Source organism: Cetorhinus maximus, chromosome 28 (genome assembly GCF_964194155.1).
Source record: "Cetorhinus maximus chromosome 28, sCetMax3.hap1.1, whole genome shotgun sequence".
Classification (NCBI taxonomy): Eukaryota; Metazoa; Chordata; class Chondrichthyes; order Lamniformes; family Cetorhinidae; genus Cetorhinus; species Cetorhinus maximus.
In genome coordinates this window covers 2,896,579-2,923,554 of record NC_135906.1, presented here as the reverse complement: position 1 = coordinate 2,923,554, position 26,976 = coordinate 2,896,579, and the positions used below count along the sequence as shown (strand labels likewise).

The following is a 26,976-nucleotide window of genomic DNA, read 5'->3' as shown; positions in this document are numbered from 1 at the left end:
AACGTTCCCCCAGCCTCTCCCTCTCTCTCTTGCCTTCTGAATACCTTTGAGGGTGAAAACCTCTTCATGTTACTAACAAAAACACATGAACATATGAATTAGCAACAGGAGTCGGCCTCTCAGCCTTTCAAGCCCACTTCGCCACTCAATAAGCTCCCGGCTGATCTGATTGTAACCTCATTTCCACATTACCCCCTACCCTCGATAACCTTTCACCCACTTACTTCCCAATAATTAAAAATATTCAACGATTCTGCTTCCATCGCCTGTTGAGGAAGAGAATTCCAAAGTCTCACGACCCTCTGAGAGAAAAGAATTTCCCCTCACCTCTGTCTTAAACAGTGGCCCCAAATACAAGATTCTCCCACAAGAGGAAACATCCTCTCCACATCCACCCTCTCAAGGCCCCTCAGCTTCTTGTATGTTTTAATCAGGTCGCCTCTTACTCTTCTGAACTACAGCAGATACAGGCCTAGCCTGTCCAATCCTTCCTCATAAGGCAATCCGCCCAATCCAGGTACTAGTTGGGTAAACCGTATCTGAATGGCTTCCAACGCATTGACATTCTTCCTCAAATAAGGAGACCAATAGTGTACACAGTGCTCCAGATGGGGTCACACCAATGCCCTGAATAACTGAAGCATCAGCTCTCTACTTTTCTATTCAACAGTGAGGCCCGAGTGCGCAGGCGCAACTGTTGCTGACGCCTTTCCAGTCAGCGGAAGGAGTTACAGTATTTTCAGTGGTAGCAATAGAATCAACATCAGTGCTGCCTCTATTAAATAGCTCAAGGAACGCTGCTTATGGAAAACAAAGAAAAGATTGCTTTCTATTATTCTGCCTGATTGCGTTGGTTGATCTTAGATTTTTCCTTTCTGATTGTGCAATTTAATTAACGGTAACTCGAAGCATAACCATACCAGTGCACTTTCAAACGCTATTTGGGCCCAATTTCCAGATGACAGTCGAACCGGAATTGTCCCGGCCTGTTTCTGTGCTGTAAACTTGTGTGCAGACGACTGAGATGATATTTACACCAGGGAATGGAAAGAAACATTAAAGAATTTCAAGACATCAGCAAAAAAAATGTCAATGTGAAAAGCTAAGACACTGATGTGAGGGGGGCAGTGAGACAACTGAAAACAAAGAGGACATGTCGCTAAAGTCTGAATTTAAAATAGAAAATTCTGGTCAAACAGGTTAGGGACAGTTGTAAAAAACAACACAGCTTCCCCCCCTCCCCCACCCACCCAGCCAAAAGCTGTTTACAGAATGTCTGTGAAAAGAGCTACGCAGAGATTTAAAGAGACACTCCATTCAGCTGACTAAAAGTATCTTCACTTACATCAGTATAGCTCCAAACTCACGATCCAGCTCCATTTTCTCCTGTGCTTCACTTGCTGACTCTGTAGCCTCTCAAGCAGAAGGTTGTGGGTTCAAATCTCACTCCAGAGATTTGTGCACTTAATCCAAGCTGACAGTCCTGTTGGAGGAGATCGGAAATCAAGGCTTTAACAAGTAGCTGAAAAAGATCCCAGGTACGATTCAAGCTGGGGAATTCTCCCTGGTTTCCTGCTGAACATTTATTCTTCAACCAACATCAGTTAAAAGAGGTTATTTGTCATTATCCCGTTGTTGTATATGGGTCCTTGCTGGGTACAAAATAACTGCCACACTTACAACAGCAAAACACGTTTCAACACTTCAAAAGTGCTTCATGGAGTAAAGTGTTTGGAATATTCAGTAATGAGCAGAAACAGAATATCTCTGTGATAATACACACAGAAAATGATGGAAATACACAGCAGGTTTTCAGCCTCTGTGTGGAGTAACAGAGTTAACGTTTCAGGTTGTGATGAAAGGTCATTCACCTGAAAAGTTCACTCAGTTTCTCTCTCCAAAGTGATCAAGGTAAGCATCAAGAGGTTTTTCATCCTCAAAGGCACCCAGAAAGCTAGAAAGGAACAGAGGGAAATGTCCCGACTCCAGAAAAAGATGCAGAATCTGCTCTGGCTGCAGTCGATGGGGGTCGATGTCAAGGAGGAACTCCAAGAGGTGAAGAGCCAGCAAGCCTCGCTCTTTGCCTCGGAGGCCTCCAAGATCATCTTCTGTTCCAGGGACTAAGGCCCTTGAGTCCTTCGAGAAGAGTAAAACTCCTGGAAGCGACGGCTTGCTGGCGGAGTTGTATTCGGCTCTGTGGGACTTGATCGGCCCAGACCTGCTAGGAGTGTACGAGAGTATGCTCCTGGCCGGTAGTATGTCAGAATCCATGAGGAAAGGCATCATCACCCTCATCTACAAGCACAAGGGGGGAAGGGAGGAAATTAGAAATTGGTGACCCATTTCACTGTTGAATGTGGACTATAAGCTTCTGTCCAAGGTCATCGTCAATCGGGTCAAATCCGCTCTGGAATTGGTGATCCACCCTGACCAGACCTGCACTGTGCCAGGCAGGAAGATCTCTGACAGCCTGGCGCTGCTCAGGGATACGATTGCCTATGTACAGGACAGGGGTGTGGATACCTGCCTCATCAGCTTGGATCAGGAGAAGGCCTTTGACAGAATATCGCACACCTACATGGTGGATGTGCTCTCCAAAATGGGGTTTGGGGACGAAATTCGCAACTGGATCCAACTGCTCTACACTAACATCAGTAGCGCAGTCTCAATCAATGGGTGGGAAACAGATAGCTTTCCCATTAAATCTGGAGTCAGGCAGGGCTGTCCTCTCTCGCCTGTCCTGTTTGTGTGTTGCATAGAACCCTTTGCTGAGTCCATCAGGAAGGATCCGGGCATAAGAGGAGTGACGATCCCAGGCAGTGGAGGCACTCAGGTCAAAGCCTCCCTGTACATGGACGACGTCGCCGTCTTCTGCTCGGATCCACTGTCGGTGCGCAGACTGATGCACATCTGCGACCAGTTCGAACTGGCCTCGGGAGCCAAGGTAAATCGTGGGAAGAGCGAGGCCATGTTCTTTGGGAACTGGGCTGACCGATCCTTTGTCCCCTTCACCGTCAGGGCTGACGGCCTGAAGGTGCTGGGGATATGGTTCGGAGGGTCCAGGGCATGTGTTAGAAACTGGAAGGAATGAGTGGCAATGGTAATAAGAGCACTGGGCATGCACCCAAACCCATTCTTAGGAAGGATGAGTGCCCATGAGTAGCATGTTGGCATGGGTCAGTGTGGAGAACAGTTAGGGGCTGGCCATCCCCCATGGACCTCAGGGGTGTTACAGTCAGTGGCAGCTGCCAATGATGCCGAAGTTCGCCAAGGGGGTGAGCCCTGGCTGCATGGACTGAGTGCCTTGCGGGTCGAGTGCCACGAATCGGATGTGCCCTGCGAGATGGTCCTCAGCTGGGGTTGGACTGGCTGCAATGGCGCTGCAGGTAGAGAGTGGACTCACTGCTCCTCTATACTTTCAGGAGAAGACATCCCATAACAATATTGAGAGGTCACAGACTGGCGGGGAACCCCACACCTCCTCATCCTCACTCACTATAAGCAGAAGGCCTTGGAACTCGAGGGGCAGCAAGTACCTCGGTCAACCAGCCATGGTGAGGTTGGGGTATCAGACGAAGGTCAGAGTGCAGCGCACTGAGGTGAGAACTTCAGCTTGTGCAACCATTCTAGTGTAGCCTCTTCATTGATGTGCGCCTCGAACCTGGAGTCCCCATTGACAATCAAAAGACGAGGGCACCATGAAGCAGATCTCCGTTGTCTCACCAGGGTGCCTGGCATGTACAGTGAGAGTCTGATGACTTTCACTAACGACATGTTCATCTTCTCCCTTTTGGGTTCAGCAGCAGGCGCTCGCACTCAGGACCCTGAAGGGCCACCCCTGACCCCGGAAGATCACCATGTTCCCCACGCACCTGCCTCACACCCGCTCTGTCAAGCAGGCACCAGCGCAGATACCAGCATTAGATGGCCGTCCAGTATCTCAGTGCACATTGGTGAGGGCACTTCACACTCGTTTGAGGTGCAGGCGGAGGCAGAGAGTGCCCAGGGTGCTGGCAGTCGGAGGACTGCTGGAGACCAGGACGATGCTCAGTCGAAGGCTGATGATGAGCCTCTGGAGTCGTCCATTAGGAAGCAGATGCTGGACGTCCAGCGGGGTGTGCGGGAGGATCTAGCGGAGATCCATGAGGGTATGTGCGCCATGGTCTCCATTATGGAGGAGTCCATGCGGAGCATGACCACTGAGCGCACTGCCTCAGCCAAGGAGAGAGTGGTGACTGTCAGGGAGAGGCTGCCCCAGGGACAGGATCAGGGGTCCCTGGGGATACACTCGGACCTGCAAGCGCTCACACCGGCAATGACCTCAGGTGGTCAGTGTCCGTGTGTGAGATGGATGGGGTACCCAGTATACCAGCTAGGTGCCCGTCCATCAATGGTGAGCAGGGAGGTCCTGAGTGACCTCACGTTGGCGCACGAGCTGCCTGTTGTCTCTGCGGGCTCCTCTCAGGGCTCTACGGATGATGGCAGCAGCCCCTCTGCCCCTCTGCCAGTGACCGTGGCATCTGATGAGGCTGCGGCGACTGGGGAGATGGCAGCCATGGCACTGGCCGCTCCCTCCCAGGTGGGGACAGCACAGGCTCCACTGGCCAGAGGACGACCGCCAAGGTCACCCAGGCCAACAAGACAGCAGAGTCAGCAGGCTGCCTCCAATGCCAGTGCCAGCGAGGGGGCAGCACCTAGACATAGCACCCACAAATGTAAATTTAAAGCACCTTAAGCACAAGATGGTCTTGTCACGGGTGATGTTTTGTTCCCCCATTTTGCTTTGAGTTTTTTAATGGTGTGACAAACAACACCGGTTAATGTTCAGTTCAGGAATCTGTCACCTGCAACATTAAATGACATTTGATTTTGTGTTATTGGCCTGAGTTTGCTTCATTTGTTCTGCAGGTGCAGCGTAGGCCAATATTTAATGATGCACCGAAATATCGCGAGAGTGCGCGTTGACGTTGGGACGCTCGGCTGATGTCAACATGTTTCATTTCAGGCTCGAGCGAATCGGACACGCGCCCGCCCACCAAGCCAAAAATTCTGCCCATTGAGTTCAGTCTTTAGCCTATTTTGGGCAGTGAAAGAAGTTGTTTTGGACAATGGAGCCCCAAATCCTGGAAAACCGTTCATACAAAAGCACCATTCACTTGCAAATACACCTCTCCACCACTCTCTCTCTCTCTCTCTCACTCCACTGCAGCTTTTACCTCACAACATTTTAAACCAGTTCTCTGCTGCCGCTGCTGATACCGCTCTTAAAAGTACAGCAAGCTCCCAGCTCAAAGCTCATAGACTTTACACAGCTGCTGACAAGCGTCTAAATTCACGATCACACAATGGTTACGGTGCGTAAGCAGGCCAATCGGCCCATCGTGTCTGTACTGGCTCTCTGAATGAGCATCTCAATACCCAGTGCCATTCTCCTGCCCTCACCCAATAACCCTACAGATTGTTTCTTTTCAACTAATTATCTAATTCCCTCTTGAATGCTTTGATTGAACCACACTCTCAGTCAGTGCATTCCGGACCCTAGCCACTCACGGTGTGAAATCGGTTTCTCTTATGTCACTTCTGCTTCTTTGACCCGTTGCTTTAAATCTGTATCCCCTCATTTTCGATCATTTCACAAGTGGGGACAATTTCTCCCTATCTACTCTCTCCAGACCTCTCATGACTTTCAATACCTCTATCAACTCTCTTCTCAGCCTTCTTTTCTCTCAGGAAAACAGTCTCAACGTCTCCAATCTTACTCCGTAACTGATCTTCCACATCCCTCTTCGGCACTCTCTCCAATGCCTTCACATCCTCCCTAAAATGTGGCGCCCAGAACTGTACGCAGTACTCCAGCTGTGGTCTAACTCGTGTCTTATACAAGCCCCTATTAATAAAGCCTAGGATACTGAATGCTGTGTTAACTGCTCTCTCAACTTGTCCTGCCACCTTTAATGACTTATGCAAATACACACCCAGGTCCATCTGTGTCGACGCCCCCTTTATTTTGTGCTGTCTCTCTATGTTCTTCCTACCAAAATGCATCAGCTCATATTTCTCCACACTGAACTTCATCTGCCACATATCCGCCCATTCGACCAACTAGTCTGTGTCCTTTTCAAGTTCTCCACTGCCCTCTTCACGGTTCACAGTTGCTTCCAAGTTTTGTATCGTCTGCAAATTTTGAAAAATTTTCCTCTACTCTAAGGTCTAAACCATTCATATATATCAGGAAAAGCAAGGGTCCAATACTGACCCCTGGGGAACTCCACTACAAACCCGCCTCCAGCCCTAAAATCATCCATTAACTATTACTCTCTGTTTCTTGTCACTCAGTCAATTTTCTATCCACATTGCTACTGTCTGTTTTATTCCATGAGATATAACTTTTCTCACAAGTCTGTGTGGCACTGTATCAAATGCCTTTTGGAAGTCCATGTACACCACATCAACAGCATCACCTTCACCAACCCTCTCTGTTACCTCTTCAGAAAATTTCAGCAAGTTAGGGAAACGCCATTTTCCCTTAAGAAATCCATGCTGGCTCTTCTTAATTAACCCGCATTTGTCCCTGAATTTTCCGTGCCCGCTGGTGGTGGGCATGATAGGTGGCGCGATCGGTTTCACGATGGTGGGAAGGCAGGTTGTGATTGTCCGCTCAGCCCGCCAACGACAGGCCGCGTTTCCCACCATCGGTCATCGGGAACCTCATTGTAATACACCAGCATATCATTATCAGGCCATCCCGCCAGGCTCTTGCACCCCCGCTGGATCATCCGTCCACGTCAGCGGGAAAGCACGCTGACGTGTTTCACAACAGCACAGAGGTGACGTGCACTTGGCGGCTGCACTTTGGGTAAACTGGAGGTGAGTGAACAGCTCACTGGGGTTGCCTGTTGCTTTCCAGGCTTCAGGGGCACAGGGGGGGTCGGGGGTATGTGCTGCCCTGCCTCGGAGGCGACTTTTGTGGGTGAGGGGGAGTGGGGGGCAAGTGCAGCCTTGCCGTTGAGGTGACTGGTGGCTGAGGGTCATCGTTTGCTGTGCCCTTTACAACCTGGCGCTCCAACAGGGAGACGAGCTGGCTGAGGAGGAGCTGGAGGAGCTGCAGACCTCCTCCGATGAGGAGGACGCCGAAGGGGATGAGGCTGAGGAGGTCCTCGGAGGCGGCGATGACGGGGATGAGGACCTCGCACAGGCTAGACGAGGCAGGCACGCTCGGGAGGCCCTCATAGTTGCTAGATTTGTGGAGGATGATGATGACATGCAGTGAGGAGACACCATAGTCCCTCACATCACATTTGTGAACGTTTGGCTCCCGTCTGGCTTATGGCAGAATGTGAGAATGCTTCTGTCATGGAGACGCAGGGGAGGCCCTAATAGTCACTCAATTGCAGGAAGATGATGATGACCATGCACTGCGCACACTCCATAAATCTTCACACAGCTTCTGAGAATGTTGCTCCAGCAACTGTGACATGAACGAGTCCTTTGCAGCCCCTGCCCTGAGCTTTAGTGCGTCCCTCAGCACATATTCCTAGACCTTGGAATGTGCCAGTCTGCAACAATCCGTCGGGGACAACTCTTTGCACTGGAAGACCAATAGGTTTCAGGCCAAAGAGCATCCTTCACCGAGTTGATGATCCTCCAGCTGCAGTTGATGTTTGTCTCAGTGTGTGTCCCTGGGAACAGCCCGTAGAGCACAGAGTCCTGTGTCACAGAACTGCTCGGCATGAACCTCGACAGAAACCACTGCATCTCTCTCCAGACCTTCTTTGCAAAGGCACAATCCACAAGGAGGTGAACAACGGTCTCTTCCCCACCACAGCCACCTCGAGGGCAACGTGCAGAGGGGGTGAGAATGCAGGCGTTTGGGAAGGATGTGACTTGGGGGAGGTTGTGACAAAGCGGTATTGTCACTGGACTAGTTATCCAGCGACTCAGCAAAGTGCTCTGGGGAGCCGGGATCAAATCCCATCACGGTAAATGGTGGAATTTGAATTCAATAAAAATCTGGAATTATAATTCTAATGATGACCATGAAACCATTGTTGATTGTTGTAAAAACCCACCTGGTTCACTAATGTCCTTCAGGGAATGAAACCCGCTCTCCTTAGTGCTCTGGCCTACATGTCACGCCAGATCCACAGCAATGTGACTCTTAAATACCCTCTGAAATGGCCCAGCAAGACACTCATTGTATCAAACCGCTAAAATGTCAAAACTGAATGAAACCGGACTGACCACCCGGCATGGACCTAGACACCGGAAATGACAATGGCAATCTCAGCGCTGTCGACCTGGCAAAGTTCCCCTTAGTAACCTGCGGGGGCTGGTGCCAAGATTGGGATAGCTGCCTCACAGACGAGTCAAGCAACAATCTGACATGGTCATACTCTGAATCATAGCTTACAGGTAATGTCCCAGACACCAGCATCACCATCCCTGGTTATGTCCTGTCCCACTGGCAGGATTATACCCAGTAGAGGCAGTAGCACAGTGGTATACAGTCAGGATGGAGTTGGTCTGGGAGTTCTCAACATTGACTCTGGACTCTGAAGTCTTATGGCATCAGGTCAAACATGGACAAGGAAACCTCCTGCTGATTAGCACCTACCACCCCTCTCAGCTGAAGAATCAGTGTTCACCAATGTTCAGCACCACTTGGAAGAAGCACTGAGGGTGGCAAGGGTGCAGAATGTACTCTGGGTAGGAGACGGCAATGTCCATTTCGCCAAGAGTGGCTCGGTAGCACCACTACTGACCGAGCTGGCCGAGTCCTAAAGGACATAGCTGCTAGACTGGGTCTGTGGCAGGTGGTGAGGGAACCAACAAGAGGGGAAAGCATACTTGACCTCATCCTCACCAACCTACCTGCTGCAGAAGCATCTGTCCATGACAGTATCAGTAGGAGTGAGCACCACACGGTCCTTGTTGAGACAAAGTCCCATCTTCACATTGAGGATACCCTCTATTGTGTTGTGTAGCACTACCACTGTGCTAAATGGGATGGATTTCAAACAGACCTAGCAACTCAAGACTGCATCCATGAGGCTCTGTGGGCCATCAGCAGCAGTAGAATTGTACTCGAAACAATCTCTAACCTCATAAACCGGCAAGTTCCCTGCTCTGCCATTACCATCAAGCCAGGGGTTCAACCCAGGTTCATTGAAGAGTGCAGGGGGGCATGTCAGGAGCAGCTCCAGGCATACCTAAAAATGAGGTGTCAACCTGGTGAAGCTACATCACAGGACGACTTGCGAGCCAAACAGCATAAGCAGCAAATGACAGACAGAGTCAAGTGACTGACCTTGATATCAAGACAGCATTTGACCAAGTGTGGAGCGGAGCACATCAGTGTAAAAGATAAGGCTGAAGCACTTGCAATAATCTTCAGCCAGAAATGCCGAGTGGATGATCCATCTCGACCTCCTTCTGAGGTCCTCAGCATCACAGATGCCAGTTTTCAGCCAAAGCGATTCACTCCACTTGATATCAAGAAATGGCTGAAGACACTGGATACTGCAAAGGCTATGGGCCCTGACAATATTGCGGTAATGGTACTGAAACTTGTGCTCCGGAACATGCCGTGCCCCTAGCCAAGCTGTTCTAGTACAGCTACCACACTGGCATCTACCCGTCAATGTGGAAAATTGCCCAGGTATGTCTTGTACAGACAAATCAGGGCAAACGCAACCCAGCCAGTTACCGCCCCATCACTCTACTCTCGTTCATCAGTAAAGTCATGGAAGGGGGTCATCAACTGCGCAATCAAGCGGCCATTGCTTAGCAATAACCTGCTCACTGACAGGTTTGGGTTTGGCCAGGGTCACTCAGCTCCTGGCCTCATTACAGCCTTGGTTCGAGCATGGACAAAAAAGCTGAACTCCTGAGGTGACGTGAGAGTGACTGACCTTGATATCAAGACAGCATTTGACCGAGTGTGGAATCAAGGAGCCCGATCAAATCTGGAGACGATGGGAAATGGGGGGAAGCTCTCCGCTGGTTGGAGTCATACCCAGCACTAGGGAAGATGGTTGTGGTTGTTGGAGGTCAATCATCTCAGTTCCAGGACAACAGTGCAGGAGTTCCTCAGGGTAGTATCCTCAGCTCAACCATCTTCAGCTGCTTCATCAATGACCTTCCGTCCATCAAAAGGTCAGAAGCGGGGACGTTCGCTGATGATTTCACAATGTTCAGGACCGTTCGTGTCTCCTCAGTTACTGAAGCAGCCCATGTCCAAATGCAGCAAGACCTGGACAATATCCAGGCTTGGGCTGACAAGTGGCTAGTAACATTTACGCCACATAAGTGCCAAGAAATTACCACCTCCAACAAGAGAGAATCTAACCATCACCCCTTGACATTCAATGGCATTGCCATCGCTGAATCACCCACTATCAATGTGCTGGGGGTTACCATTGACCAGAAAATGAACTGGACTACCATCTCAATACTGTGGCTGCAAGAGCAGGTCAGAGGCCAGAAATCCTGCGCCGAGTAACTCACCTTCTGACTCCCCAAAGTCTGTCCACTACCTACAAGGCATAAGTCAGGAGTGTGATGGAATACGCTCCAATTGCCTGGGTGAGTGCCGCTCCAACAACACTCCAGAAGTTTGACACCATCCAGGACAAAGCAGACCGCTTAATTGGCACCCCATCCACAAACATTCACTCCCAACACCACCAACGCACAGCGGCACCAGTCTGTACCTTCTGCTAGATGCACAGCAGGAACTCCCCAAAGTTTCTTAGGCAGCACCTTGCAAACCCACGACCACTACCATCTGAAGGACAAGGACAACGGACACATGGGAACACCCCCACCTACAGATTCCCCTCCAATCCACTCACCATCCTGGCTTGGAAATATGTCACCGTTCCTTCACTGTCGCTGGATCCAAATCCTGGAAGCGCTCCCTAACACAATGTGGGTGTATCCACAGCACATGGACTGCAGCGGTTCAAGAAGGCAGCTCAGCACCACCTTCTCAAGGGCAATTAGGGATGGGCAATAAATGCTGGTCTAGCCAGTGATACCCACGTCCTGTGTAAATGAATGAAAAAAGACTGGAAGAGCCTTTCTCACCACCGGCCAAGCCAAGTCTTGCTGGAAGCTGTGTAAAACCCCTCGGGCTGTATGTTTAACATGAAATGAATGCTGTAATGTAACCTTTAACTCTAAGTGTAGTGAGGCACCCTGTATGGAATGAAACTGATGTGTTAAATTTGAACTGTTCTGGAATGTAGCTTTACACATTTTATGAAACAAAATGTACTTTTTCACAAGCTTAGAGATCAACAGCAAATCAAGTACAGTGACTGTTGTTTACTGGGCTGAGGGGAGGAGTCAAGGTGTTGGGCTTCTCTCTGTCCCTGATATCTGATCGATTCAGCAGCCTGGAATGTTTATTCAAATTCAGTGTGAGGAAAAGACCAGACTAGGAGCAGTGAGCGAAGAGAGTAGCGGCATTTTAATTTCCGCATGGATGTTACTGATACAAGCCTTGATTGAAACAATCAAAGGTTAGCAGCCACTGCTGAGGACAGAAATACCGAGTGTTGATCTATCACGGAGCACTCACAAGAATTGACCAGCCCAGTGCATTGCCAGGAGGAACCTGAAAACTGTGCTAAGCACAAGAGACCAAGACAAATTCAATTGAAAAGAGGAAAGCTGAGATCTGGGAGAATTGAGCAGCAAAGACACTCAGGTAAGCATGCTAGTTTGAAGATCAAGTTCAAAATGTTGTGCAAGATGTATTTACAGCGCAGATAATTTTCACTTTCCTAGAACAAGCCTTTTCCTTTCTGCAAGTTGCTCAATCTGCACGGTTGTTCTTTTCTGCTGCCCCTTCCCACTCACCTTGCCTGTCGCACAGGGGCTTCATGAAATGATGGGGAGATGATTAAAAGTAAAGTGAGAGGAAATTGGTGCAACCTGGCAGATATTGTTCTGTGCTCACAAGTGATTTTGTTCCCAAGTTTGCCTTGCATTCAAATGCAGGTTGAGGTTGAAAAATTCCTAAAATGTTGTAGAAAATAACCTTGGAGAAGGACGGATAAACATTGTAAAAATGGAATCTCAAGTGATTGTGAAGGAAATAATGGTGTGACGGCAAAAGTTGATAATTTGTCTCATTGTATTGCACGGCCTCAATTGGGCTGAGCTGTGTCATGTTGCAGCTTCTGTAATTTTGAGATTGTTTTCCGAATGTCCGGCAGTAAAGCTTTTTTTAATAGTTTACTGTCGGCCCCACATGAAGCGTCTGGGTCCTGATTTGCACATGTAAGGGAGCCATCCACTCCAACAGGTCTTGTCTCGCTTTAGCTGTTGCCCCCATCCCCCACCAGGTTCCACCTCATGGCTAGGGGAGGGGTGCTGCTGAGGTGGGATTCTTTTGAAGAACTGAAACGTTTTTTGTGAAAAATATGCTTTATTCATAAAATATCTGGAAGAACATTCCAAAATATTTCAAATTCACCATCACAAAAAGTACAGTCAGATTCAACTTTTACACATGGATCACCAGGTGCATCAATACGATCAATGAATATTACAATCATTTCAATCTGGTCATTACAGACAGTCAGACAATGGGGTTGGAGTTATCAACATCCATCAAGTTGCTCTCTGAGGTGCTTCAATACAATTATAATACAATTAGCATTCAATGCATTCAATGCATTGTGAGCTGGACAGCCCGAGGGGCTCTGATTTAAAGCAACTGGCAGAAGAAGCAAAAACGATTTGAGAGAAAGCTTTTTCACACAGAGTGGCTAGGGTCCAGAACGCACTGACTGAGAGTGTGGTTCAATCAAAGCATTCAAGAGGGAATTAGATAATTAGTTGAAAAGAAACAATCTGTAGGGTTACTGGGAGAAGGTAGGAGAATGACACTCGGTATTGAGATGCTCATTCAGAGAGCCAGTACAGACACGATGGGCCGATTGGCCTGCTTATGCACCGTAACAATTGTGTGATCGTGAATTTAGACGCTTGTCAGCAGCTGTGTAAAGTCTATGAGCTTTGAGCTGGGAGCTTGCTGTACTTTTAAGAGCGGTATCAGCAGCGGCAGCAGAGAACTGGTTTAAAATGTTGTGAGGTAAAAGCTGCAGTGGAGTGAGGGAGAGAGAGAGAGAGAGAGAGAGTGTGGTGGAGAGGTGTATTTGCAAGTGAATGGTGCTTTTGTTTGAACGGTTTTCCAGTATTTGGGGCTCCATTGTCCAAAACAACTTCTTTCACTGCCCAAATCAGGCTAAAGACTGAACTCAATGGGCAGAATTTTTCGCTTGGCGGGCGGGCGCGTGTCCCATTCACTCGAGCCTGAAATGACACATGTTGACATCAGCCGAGCGTCCCAACGTCAACGCGCACTCTCGCGATATTTCGGTGCATCATTAAACATTGGCCTACGCTGCACCTGCAGAACAAATGAAGCAAACTCAGGCCAATAACACAAAATCAAATGTCATTTAATGTTGCAGGTGACAGATCCCTGAACTGAACATTAATTACCGTTAATTAAATTGCACAATCAGAAAAGTAAAATCTAAAATAAACCAACGCACCAGGCAGAATAATAGAAAGCAATCTTTTCTTTGTTTTCCATAAGCAGCGTTCCTTGAGCTATTTAATAGAGGCAGCACTGATGTTGATTCTATTGCTACCACTGAAAATACTGTAACTCCTTCCGCTGACTGGAAAGGCGTCAGCAACAGTTGCGCCTGCGCACTCGGGCCTCACTGTTGAATAGAAAAGTAGAGAGCTGATGCTTCAGTTATTCAGGGCATTGGTGTGACCCCATCTGGAGCACTGTGTACACTATTGGTCTCCTTATTTGAGGAAGAATGTCAATGCGTTGGAAGCCATTCAGATACGGTTTACCCAGCTAGTACCTGGATTGGGCGGATTGCCTTATGAGGAAGGATTGGACAGGCTAGGCCTGTATCTGCTGTAGTTCAGAAGAGTAAGGGGCGACCTGATTAAAACATACAAGAAGCTGAGGGGCCTTGAGAGGGTGGATGTGGAGAGGATGTTTCCTCTTGTGGGAGAATCTTGTATTTGGGGCCACTGTTTAAGACAGAGGTGAGGGGAAATTCTTTTCTCTCAGAGAGTCGTGAAACTTTGGAATTCTCTTCCTCAACAGGCGATGGAAGCAGAATCGTTGCATATTTTTAATTATTGAGAAGTAAGTGGATGAAAGGTTATCGAGGGTAGGGGGTAATGTGGAAATGAGGTTACGATCAGATCAGCCGGGAGCTTATTGAGTGGCGAAGTGGGCTTGAAAGGCTGAGAGGCCGACTCCTGTTGCTAATTCATATGTTCATGTGTTTTTGTTAGTAACATGAAGAGGTTTTCACCCTCAAAGGTATTCAGAAGGCAAGAGAGAGAGGGAGAGGCTGGGGGAACGTTTCCCGTCTCCAGAAAAACCTGAACAAAAACAAAAATACCTGGAAAAACACAGCAGGTCTGACAGCATCTGCGGAGAGGGACACAGTTAATGTTTCGAGTCCGAATGACCCGTCAACAGAACTTCTCTGTTGAAGGGTCATTCGGACTTGAAACGTTAACTGTGTCCCTCTCCGCAGATGCTGCCAGAACTGCTGAGTTTTTCCGGTCTTTTTGTTTTAGTTTTGGATATCCAGCGTCCGCAGTTTTTTGCTTTTATCCAGAAAAACCTGCTCCGGCTGCAGTCGATGGGGGTCGATATCAAGGAGGAACTCCAAGAGGTGAAGAGCCAGCAAGCCTCGCTCTTTGCCTCGGAGGCCTCTCTAGATGATCTTCCGGTCCAGAGTCCGCTCCGTGGAGCAGGATGAGACGTGCTCACGTTTCTTCTTCCAAAAGGTACACAGAGAGAGCTCTGTGATCAGCAGCCTGAAGGGAGAAGACAGCTCAGTAAAGTCATCGCAGTCCGACATTTTGAGGATCAGCAAATCCTTTTATGTCGGATTGTATGATGTGATGCCCACAGACAGTACGGAGTCCCAGTCCTTCCTGTCCACCATTACAAAGGGCTTTGATAACAGTACATGGGAGAGTCTGGACAAACATGGTGGATGTGCTCTCCAAAATGGGATTTGGGGAGGGAATCCGCAACACGCCTGGAGTCTCACCCCCTCTGCATGTTGCCCTCGAGGTGGCTGTGGTGGGGACAAGATCGTTGTTCACATCCTTGTGGATTGTGCCTTTGCAAAGAAGGTCTGGAGAGAGATTTTTTTTGCAAAAATATACTTTATTCATAAAATATCTTCAATCACATTCCAAACCATTTCAAAAACACCATTACAAGGGTACAATCCAGGTTAAACTTTTACAAAATGTATCACCAGGTGCATCAGTACAAACAATATTACAATCATTTACAGCCTTTCATTTTGAGCTGTACAGCCCGAGGGGCTCTAAACAGTTCCCAGTCTCTCGGTGCGCTGTAGCACAAAAGGTCTTAGACAGCGACCCTTCCCCATTGTGCCTTTGCGGCGGCTGCCCCAAGCTTTAGTGCGTCCCTCAGCACATAGTCCTGGACTTTGGAATGTGCCAGTCTGCAACACTCAGTCGGGGACAACTCTTTGCGCTGGAAGACCAACAAGTTTCGGGCAGACCAAAGCGCCTCTTTCACCGAGTTGATGATCCTCCAGCTGCAGTTGATGTTCCTCTCGGTGTGTGTCCCTGGGAACAGCCAGCAGAGCACAGAGTCCTGTGTCACAGAACTGATCGGGATGAACCTCGACAGAAACCACTGCATCTCTCTCCAGACCTTCTTTGCAAAGGCACAATCCATAAGGAGGTGAACAACGGTCTCGTGCCCAACACAGCCACCTCGAGGGCAACATGCAGAGGGGGTGAGACTCCTGGCGTGTAGGAAGGATCTGACCGGGAGGGCGTTTCTCACCACCAGCCAAGCTACGTCTTGGTGCTTGTTGGAAAGTTCTGGCGATGAGGCATTTTGCCAAATGACTTTCACAGTCTGCTGGGGAACCATCCGACAGGATTCTCCCTTTCTTTTTCCCGCAGGGCCTCTAAGACGATATGTGCCGACCACTGCCTGATGGACTTGTGGTCAAAGGTGTTTCTCTGCATACATTTTTCCACCAGGGACGGGTGGTACGGCACGGTCCAACTACTTGGAGCGTTCCGCGGCAGCGTGGCCAGACCCATCCTTCGCAACACTGAGGACAAGTAGAACCTCAACACATAGTTACACTTGGTGTTTGCGTACCAAGGGTCTACGCACAGCGTGATGCAGCCGCACACAGTTTGAGGGCATGTTGGGAACGTATTCTCCCCCTTTATCCAGAGGCTTGTACATCACGTTCCTGCGGACACGATCCATTTTCGACCTCCAGATAAAGCTAAAGATGGCTCGGGTGATCGCCATCGCGCAAGAGTCTGGAATGGGCCAGACGTGCGCCACGTACAGGAACAGCGAGAGTGCCTCACACCTGATGACCAGGTTCTTACCCGCAAATGAGAGGGAGCGTCGCTCCCACATGCCCACTTTTCTTTCCACTATTGATACTCGCTCTTTCAAGTTTCTAACACATGCCTCGGTCCCTCTGAACCATATCCCCAGCACCTTCAGGCCGACAGCCCTGACGGTGAAGGGGACAAAGGATCGGTCAGCCCAGTTCCCAAAGAACATGGCCTCGCTCTTCCCACGATTTACTTTGGCTCCCGAGGCCAGATCGAACTGGTCGCAGACCTGGATCAGTCTGCGCACCGACAGCGGATCCGAGCAGAAGACAGCGACATCGTCCATGTACAGGGAGGCGTTGACCTGAGTGCCTCCACTGCCTGGGATTGTCACTCCTCATATGCCCGGATCCTTCCTGATGGACACAGCAAAGGGTTCTATGCAACTCACAAACAGGACAGGGGAGAGAGGGAAGCCCTGCCTGACTCCTGATTTAATCGGAAAGCTATCTGATTCCCAGCCATTGATTGAGACTGCGCTGTTAGTGTACAGCAGTTGGATCCAATTGGGTTTTGAAACATGTACATGTTGGAAAGTAAAGAAAGCTTCGCTGTCCTTCACCGTCACCCGAACGGTGTTACGTACCCCATGATATGGGGCTCGACTGGTTATAGCCATTGCTTCACGACTACACTTGATCTTTGCCAAAAGGCCGAGAAGCGATTCCATTTGCCTTCCTTGTTACCTGCTGTACCTGCATACTAGCTTACAGCGATTCATGCGCGAGGACACCCAGATCCCTCTGTGCTGAAGCATTTCTGAAGTTTCTCTCCATTTAAATAATAAGTCACCTTTTTATTCTTCTGACCAAAATGGATAACCTCACACTTATCCACGTTAAACTCCATCTGCCAAATTTTGCCCCATTCACCTAACCTGTCCAAATCCATTTGTAAATTTCTTATTTCTTCATTGCAACTTACTTTCCCACCTATTTTGGTGTCATCTGCAAAGTTAGCTATAGTACCTTCTACCCCTGAATCCAAGTAAATAGTTGGGGCCAAAGGACCGAACCCTGTGGCACCCCACTAGTTACAGCTTGCCATCCACAAAAGACCCATTAATCCTGACTCTCTGCTTTCTGTTGGTTAGCCAATCCTCTAGCCAAGCTAATATATTACCCTTAGCTGCGTGTGATCTTATCTTGTGTATTAATCTTTTGTGCGGCACCTTATCAAATGCCTTCTGGAAGTCCAGACATGCTACATCTACAGGATCCCCATTATCCACTTTGCTTGTCACATCTTCAAAGAACTCCAGCAAATTAGTCAAACACGATTCACTCTTCGTAAAGCCATGCCGACTCTGACGGATTGCAATTTGACTTGCATTTTAGGAAGGTAGTGAAGGCATTGGAGAGAGTGCAGAAGAGGTTTACGAGTTTGGTTCCAGGGGCGAGGAAGTTGAGTTATGAAGTAAGATTGGGGAAGCTGGGAATGTATTCCTTGGGGAAAAGAAGTCCGAGAGGAGACTTGATAGAGGTATTGAAAATCATGAGGGGTCGGGAGAGAGTAGATAGGGAGAAACTGTTTGCACCGGGGAAAGGATCGAGAAGGAGAGGGCACAGGTTTAAAGTAACTGGCAAAAGAAGCAAAAGTGACAGGAGCAGCGAGTGGCCAGGGTCTGGAATGCACCACCTGATAGCGCGGCGGAGGCAGGTTCAATTGAAGAGGGAATGAGATGATTATTTGAAAAGAAAGCATGTGCCGGGTTACGTGGAGAAGGCAGGAGAAAGGCACGAGGTGGAATGTTCATTGGGAGAACTGGTGCAGGCACGACGGGGGGAATGGGCTCCTTGTGCAATGTAAGGATTGTGTGAATGTGGATGTAGAGGTTTCGGAGTAGCTGTGTAAAGTGTGTGAGGTTTGAGGTGTGAGTTTTGATTGTTGCTGTATCAGCAGCAGCGGCAGCGGCAGCAGAGAGCTGGTTTAAAATGTTGTGAGGCGAAAGGTGCAGCTGAGAGAGTGTTTGAGAGGTGTATTTGCAAGTGAAAGATGTTTTTATATGAGTGAGGTAGAGTGTTTGTGAGATGAGAGTGCTGTCTGTGAGTGTTGGGTGAGCGTGCATGTTTTTTGTGTGTAGCTGCTGCGGGTGAGTGAGTGAGTGAGAGAGAGAGAGAGAGAAAGAAAGAAAGTTGGGTTTTGGAACATGTACATGTTGAAAAGTAAAGAAAGCAGATGTTTGTAAGAAAGCTATTTTTAGCATTGAAAATCCCCTGGAAAGGGGAGGGTGCACCGTTCCCAGAGATACTGCAATACCGGGTCGATGCGTGGAGTGGACGGAGCAAGCCCCTATTCCATCTCTCTGCTCCAAAAATCAATTTAATATATGGTCCCCAGATAAAGGACGTATCAGATATTAAACTGATAAGAACAGATTATTTTTTTTTTGTAAAAATATACTTTATTCATAAAATATCTTCAATCACATTCCAAACCATTTCAAAAACAACATTACAAGGGTACAATCCAGGTTAAACTTTTACAAAATGTATCACCAGGTGCATCAGTACAAACAATATTACAGTCATTTACAGCCTTTCATTTTGATCTGTACAGCCCGAGGGGCTCTAAACAGTTCCCAGTCTCTCGGTGCGCTGTGGTAGAAAGGTCTTACACAGCCACCCTTCCCCATTGCGCCTTTGCGGCAGCTGCCCCAAGCTTTAGTGCGTCCCTCAGCACGTAGTCCTGGACTTTGGATTGTGCCAGTCCGCAACAATCGGTCGGGGACAACTCTTTGTGCTGGAAGACCAACAAGTTTCGGGCAGACCAAAGCGCCTCTTTCACCGAGTTGATGATCCTCCAGCTGCAGTCGATGTTTGTCTCGGTGTGTGTCCCTGGGAACAGCCCGTAGAGCACAGAGTCCTGTGTCACAGAACTGCTCGGGATGAACCTCGACAGCAACCACTGCATCTCTCTCCAGACTTTCTTTGCAAAGGCACAATCCACAAGGAGGTGGACAACGGTCTCTTCCCCACCACAGCCACCTCGAGGGCAACGTGCAGAGGGGGTGAGCTTCCTGGCGTGTAGGAAGGATCTGACGGGGAGGGCCTTTCTCACCACCAGCCAAGCTACGTCTTGGTGCTTGTTGGAAAGTTCTGGCGATGAGGCATTCTGCCAAATGACTTTGACAGTCTGCTCGGGGAACCATCCCACAGGGTCCACCCTCTCCTTATCCCTCAGGGCCTCTAGGACGTTACGTGCTGACCACTGCCTGATGGACTTGTGGTCAAAGGTGTTTTTCTGCATCAATTTTTCCACCAGGGACAGGTGGTACGGCACGGTCCAACTACTTGGAGCGTTCCGCGGCAGCGTGGCCAGACCCATCCTTCGCAACACCGGGGACAGGTAGAACCTCAGCACGTAGTGACACTTGGTGTTTGAGTACTGAGGGTCTACGCACCGCTTGATGCAGCCGCACACAAAGGTGGCCATCAGTATGAGGGCGATGTTGGGCACGTTTTTTCCCCCTTTATCTAGAGGCTTGTAGATCGCGTCCCTGCGGACACGATCCATTTTCGACCTCCAGATAAAGCGGAAGATGGCTCGAGTGATCGCCGTCGCGCAGGAGTCTGGAATGGGCCAGACCTGCGCCACGTACAGCAACAGCGAGAGTACCTCACACCTGATGACCAGGTTCTTACCCGCAATGGAGAGGGAGCGTCGATCCCACATGCCCAGTTTCCTCTTCACCATAGCCACTCGCTCCTTCCAGTTTCTAACGCATGCCCCGGTCCCTCCGAACCATATCCCCAGCACCTTCAGGCCGTCAGCCCTGACAGTGAAGGGGACAAAGGATCGGTCAGCCCAGTTCCCAAAGAACATGGCCTCGCTCTTCCCACGATTTACCTTGGCTCCCGAGGCCAGTTCGAACTGGTCGCAGATGTGCATCAGTCTGCGCACCGACAGCGGATCCGAGCAGAAGACGGCGACGTCGTCCATGTACAGGGAGGCTTTTACCTGAGTGCCTCCACTGCCTGGGATCGTCACTCCTCTTATGCCCGGATCCTTCCTGATGGACTCGGCAAAGGGTTCTATGCAACACACGAAAAGGACAGGCGAGAGAGGACAGCCCTGCCTGACTCCAGATTTAATCGGAAAGCTATCTGTTTCCCACCCGTTGATTGAGACTGCGCTACTGATGTTAGTGTAGAGCAGTTGGATCCAATTTCGAATTCCCTCCCCAAAGCCCATTTTGGAGAGCACATCCCCCATGTAGGTGTGCGATATTCTGTCAAAGGCCTTCTCCTGATCCAAGCTGATGAGGCAGGTATCCACACCCCTGTCCTGTACATAGGCAATCGTATCCCTGAGCAGCGCCAGGCTGTCAGAGATCTTCCTGCCTGGCACAGAGCAGGTCTGGTCAGGGTGAATCACCAATTCCAGAGCGGATTTGACCCGGTTGGCGATGACCTTGGACAGAATCTTATAGTCCACATTCAACAGTGAAATGGGTCGCCAATTTCTAATTTCCTCCCTTTCCCCCTTGTGCTTGTAGATGAGGGTGATGATGCCTTTCCTCATGGATTCTGACATACTACCGGCCAGGAGCATACTCTCGTACACTCCTAGCAGGGCTGGGCCGATCAAGTCCCACAGAGCCGAATACAACTCCGCCGGCAAGCCGTCGCTTCCGGGGGTTTTACTCTTCTCGAAGGACTCGAGGGCCTTAGTCAGTTCGTCAGGAGTTAGCGGTTTGTCCAGGCTCTCCCGCGTACTGTGGTCTAAGACCTCCGTGATAGAGGACAGGAAGGACTGGGAGGCCGTGCTGTCTGTGGGCTTCACGTCATACAATCCGGCATAAAAGGATTTGCTGATCCTCAGAATGTCGGACCGTGATGACTTTACTGAGCCGTCTTCTTCCTTCAGGCTGCTGATCACAGAGCGCTCTCTGTGTACCTTTTGGAAGAAGAAACGTGAGCACGTCTCATCCTGCTCCACGGAGCGGACTCTGGAACGGAAGATGATCTTGGAGGCCTCCGAGGCAAAGTGCGAGGCTTGCTGGCCCTTCACCTCTTGGAGCTCCTCCTTGACATCGACCCCCATCGACTGCAGCCGGAGCAGATTCTGCATCTTTTTCTGGAGTCGGGACATTTCCCTCTGTTCCTTTCTAGCTTTCTGGGTGCCTTTGAGGATGAAAAACCTCTTGATGTTTCCCTTGATCACTTCCCACCAGTGTGTCAGGGACTCAAAGAGGGGTTTCACGGTTCTCCAACCTTTGTAATCCCTCTTGAGCTCCTCAATGTTCTCTGGGGTCAGCAGTTGCACATTTAGCTTCCATGCCCCCCTGCCCACCCTCAGGTCCTTCTCCAAGTGGCAGTCCGCCAGTAGGAGGCAGTGGTCAGAGAAGAACACCGGCTTGACCTCGGTGGATCTGACTGTGAATGCACGGGACACAAACAGGAAGTCTATCCTGGAACGAATGGACCCGTCTGGCCGCGACCAGGTGTATCTACGCTGCGCTCCGTCTGCAGGGTTGCTGAAGACGTCGTGCAGCTTGGCATCCTTAACTGTTTCCATCAGGGATCTGGACGTAGCGTCCAATCTGCTGCCGGCCCTGCCGGCGAGTGTTGGGTGAGAGTGCGTGTTTTTTGTGTGTAGCTGCTGCGGGTGAGTGAGTGAGAGAGAGAGAGAGAGAGAGAGAGAAAGAAAGAAAGTTGGATTTTGGAACATGTACATGTTGAGAAGTAAAGAAAGCAGATGTTTGTAAGAAAACTATTTTTAGCATTGAAAATCCCCTGGAAAGGGGAGGGTGCACCGTTCCCAGAGATACTGCAATACCGGGTCGATGCGTGGAGTGGACGGAGCAAGCCCCTATTCCATCTCCCTGCTCCAAAAATCAATTTAATATATGGTCCCCAGATAAGGGACGTATCAGATATTAAACTGATAAGAACAGATTTTTTTTTTTTTTGTAAAAATATTACTTTATTCATAAAATATCTTCAATCACATTCCAAACCATTTCAAAAACAACATTACAAGGGTACAATCCAGGTTAAACTTTTACAAAATGTATCACCAGGTGCATCAGTACAAACAATATTACAATCATTTACAGCCTTTCATTTTGATCTGTACAGCCCGAGGGGCTCTAAACAGTTCCCAGTCTCTCGGTGCGCTGTGGTAGAAAGGTCTTAGACAGCGACCCTTCCCCATTGCGCATTTGCGGCAGCTGCCCCAAGCTTTAGTGCGTCCCTCAGCACGTAGTCCTGGACTTTGGATTGTGCCAGTCCGCAACAATCGGTCGGGGACAACTCTTTGTGCTGGAAGACCAACAAGTTTCGGGCAGACCAAAGCGCCTCTTTCACCGAGTTGATGATCCTCCAGCTGCAGTTGATGTTTGTCTCGGTGTGTGTCCCTGGGAACAGCCCGTAGAGCACAGAGTCCTGTGTCACAGAACTGCTCGGGATGAACCTCGACAGCAACCACTGCATCTCTCTCCAGACTTTCTTTGCAAAGGCACAATCCACAAGGAGGTGGACAACGGTCTCTTCCCCACCACAGCCACCTCGAGGGCAACGTGCAGAGGGGGTGAGCTTCCTGGCGTGTAGGAAGGATCTGACGGGGAGGGCCTTTCTCACCACCAGCCAAGCTACGTCTTGGTGCTTGTTGGAAAGTTCTGGCGATGAGGCATTCTGCCAAATGACTTTGACAGTCTGCTCGGGGAACCATCCCACAGGGTCCACCCTCTCCTTATCCCTCAGGGCCTCTAGGACGTTATGTGCTGACCACTGCCTGATGGACTTGTGGTGAAAGGTGTTTTTCTGCATCAATTTTTCCACCAGGGACAGGTGGTACGGCACGGTCCAACTACTTGGAGCGTTCCGCGGCAGCGTGGCCAGACCCATCCTTCGCAACACCGGGGACAGGTAGAACCTCAGCACGTAGTGACACTTGGTGTTTGCGTACTGAGGGTCTACGCACCGCTTGATGCAGCCGCACACAAAGGTGGCCATCAGTATGAGGGCGATGTTGGGCACGTTTTTTCCCCCTTTATCTAGAGGCTTGTAGATCGCGTCCCTGCGGACACGATCCATTTTCGACCTCCAGATAAAGCGGAAGATGGCTCGAGTGATCGCCATCGCGCAGGAGTCTGGAATGGGCCAGACCTGCGCCACGTACAGCAACAGCGAGAGTACCTCACACCTGATGACCAGGTTCTTACCCGCAATGGAGAGGGAGCGTCGATCCCACATGCCCAGTTTCCTCTTCACCATAGCCACTCGCTCCTTCCAGTTTCTAACGCATGCCCCGGTCCCTCCGAACCATATCCCCAGCACCTTCAGGCCGTCAGCCCTGACAGTGAAGGGGACAAAGGATCGGTCAGCCCAGTTCCCAAAGAACATGGCCTCGCTCTTCCCACGATTTACCTTGGCTCCCGAGGCCAGTTCGAACTGGTCGCAGATGTGCATCAGTCTGCGCACCGACAGCGGATCCGAGCAGAAGACGGCGACGTCGTCCATGTACAGGGAGGCTTTTACCTGAGTGCCTCCACTGCCTGGGATCGTCACTCCTCTTATGCCCGGATCCTTCCTGATGGACTCGGCAAAGGGTTCTATGCAACACACGAAAAGGACAGGCGAGAGAGGACAGCCCTGCCTGACTCCAGATTTAATCGGAAAGCTATCTGTTTCCCACCCATTGATTGAGACTGCGCTACTGATGTTAGTGTAGAGCAGTTGGATCCAATTTCGAATTCCCTCCCCAAAGCCCATTTTGGAGAGCACATCCCCCATGTAGGTGTGCGATATTCTGTCAAAGGCCTTCTCCTGATCCAAGCTGATGAGGCAGGTATCCACACCCCTGTCCTGTACATAGGCAATCGTATCCCTGAGCAGCGCCAGGCTGTCAGAGATCTTCCTGCCTGGCACAGAGCAGGTCTGGTCAGGGTGAATCACCAATTCCAGAGCGGATTTGACCCGGTTGGCGATGACCTTGGACAGAATCTTATAGTCCACATTCAACAGTGAAATGGGTCGCCAATTTCTAATTTCCTCCCTTTCCCCCTTGTGCTTGTAGATGAGGGTGATGATGCCTTTCCTCATGGATTCTGACATACTACCGGCCAGGAGCATACTCTCGTACACCCCTAGCAGGTCTGGGCCGATCAAGTCCCACAGAGCCGAATACAACTCCGCCGGCAAGCCGTCGCTTCCGGGGGTTTTATTCTTCTCGAAGGACTCGAGGGCCTTAGTCAGTTCGTCAGGAGTTAGCGGTTTGTCCAGGCTCTCCCGCGTGCTGTGGTCTAAGACCTCCGTGATAGAGGACAGGAAGGACTGGGAGGCCGTGCTGTCCGTGGGCTTCACGTCATACAATCCGGCATAAAAGGATTTGCTGATCCTCAGAATGTCGGACCGTGATGACTTTACTGAGCCGTCTTCTTCCTTCAGGCTGCTGATCACAGAGCGCTCTCTGTGTACCTTTTGGAAGAAGAAACGTGAGCACGTCTCATCCTGCTCCACGGAGCGGACTCTGGAACGGAAGATGATCTTGGAGGCCTCCGAGGCAAAGTGCGAGGCTTGCTGGCCCTTCACCTCTTGGAGCTCCTCCTTGACATCGACCCCCATCGACTGCAGCCGGAGCAGATTCTGCATCTTTTTCTGGAGTCGGGACATTTCCCTCTGTTCCTTTCTAGCTTTCTGGGTGCCTTTGCGGATGAAAAACCTCTTGATGCTTCCCTTGATCACTTCCCACCAGTGTGTCAGGGACTCAAAGAGGGGTTTCACGGTTCTCCAACCTTTGTAATCCCTCTTGAGCTCCTCAATGTTCTCTGGGGTCAGCAGTTGCACATTTAGCTTCCATGCCCCCCTGCCCACCCTCAGGTCCTCCTCCAAGTGGCAGTCCGCCAGTAGGAGGCAGTGGTCAGAGAAGAACACCGGCTTGACCTCGGTGGATCTGACTGTGAATGCACGGGACACAAACAGGAAGTCTATCCTGGAACGAATGGACCCGTCTGGCCGCGACCAGGTGTATCTACGCTGCGCTCCGTCTGCAGGGTTGCTGAAGACGTCGTGCAGCTTGGCATCCTTAACTGTTTCCATCAGGGATCTGGACGTAGCGTCCAATCTGCTGCCGGCCCTGCCGGCGAGTGTTGGGTGAGAGTGCGTGTTTTTTGTGTGTAGCTGCTGCGGGTGAGTGAGTGAGAGAGAGAGAGAGAGAGAGAGAGAAAGAAAGAAAGTTGGATTTTGGAACATGTACATGTTGAGAAGTAAAGAAAGCAGATGTTTGTAAGAAAACTATTTTTAGCATTGAAAATCCCCTGGAAAGGGGAGGGTGCACCGTTCCCAGAGAGACTGCAATACCGGGTCGATGCGTGGAGTGGACGGAGCAAGCCCCTATTCCATCTCCCTGCTCCAAAAATCAATTTAATATATGGTCCCCAGATAAGGGACGTATCAGATATTAAACTGATAAGAACAGATTATTTTTTTTTTGTAAAAATATACTTTATTCATAAAATATCTTCAATCACATTCAAAACCATTTCAAAAACAACATTACAAGGGTACAATCCAGGTTAAACTTTTACAAAATGTAACACCAGGTGCATCAGTACAAACAATATTATAATCATTTACAGCCTTTCATTTTGATCTGTACAGCCCGAGGGGCTCTAAACAGTTCCCAGTCTCTCGGTGCGCTGTGGTAGAAAGGTCTTAGACAGCGACCCTTCCCCATTGCGCCTTTGCGGCAGCTGCCCCAAGCTTTAGTGCGTCCCTCAGCACGTAGTCCTGGACTTTGGATTGTGCCAGTCCGCAACAATCGGTCGGGGACAACTCTTTGTGCTGGAAGACCAACAAGTTTCGGGCAGACCAAAGCGCCTCTTTCACCGAGTTGATGATCCTCCAGCTGCAGTCGATGTTTGTCTCGGTGTGTGTCCCTGGGAACAGCCCGTAGAGCACAGAGTCCTGTGTCACAGAACTGCTCGGGATGAACCTCGACAGCAACCACTGCATCTCTCTCCAGACTTTCTTTGCAAAGGCACAATCCACAAGGAGGTGAACAACGGTCTCTTCCCCACCACAGCCACCTCGAGGGCAACGTGCAGAGGGGGTGAGCTTCCTGGCGTGTTGGAAGGATCTGACGGGGAGGGCCTTTCTCACCACCAGCCAAGCTACGTCTTGGTGCTTGTTGGAAAGTTCTGGCGATGAGGCATTCTGCCAAATGACTTTGACAGTCTGCTCGGGGAACCATCCCACAGGGTCCACCCTCTCCTTATCCCTCAGGGCCTCTAGGACGTTACGTGCTGACCACTACCTGATGGGCTTGTGGTCAAAGGTGTTTTTCTGCATAAATTTTTTCACCAGGGACAGGTGGTACGGCACGGTCCAACTGCTTGGAGCGTTCCGCGGCAGCGTGGCCAGACCCATCCTTCGCAACACCGGGGACAGGTAGAACCTCAGCACGTAGTGACACTTGGTGTTTGCGTACTGAGGGTCTACGCACCGCTTGATGCAGCCGCACACAAAGGTGGCCATCAGTATGAGGGCGATGTTGGGC

The 26,976-nt window shown here is 49.9% G+C and overlaps 3 pseudogenes; all 3 read right to left on the bottom strand.

Annotated features, from left to right (window-relative positions):
- Positions 1–18,698: 18,698 nt before the first annotated feature.
- On the bottom strand, positions 18,699–18,874 carry LOC144669145 (U2 spliceosomal RNA; annotated as a pseudogene).
- Positions 18,875–22,220: 3,346 nt separating this feature from the next.
- Positions 22,221–22,397, bottom strand: LOC144669030 (U2 spliceosomal RNA; annotated as a pseudogene).
- Positions 22,398–25,744: 3,347 nt separating this feature from the next.
- On the bottom strand, positions 25,745–25,920 carry LOC144669052 (U2 spliceosomal RNA; annotated as a pseudogene).
- Positions 25,921–26,976: the final 1,056 nt, after the last annotated feature.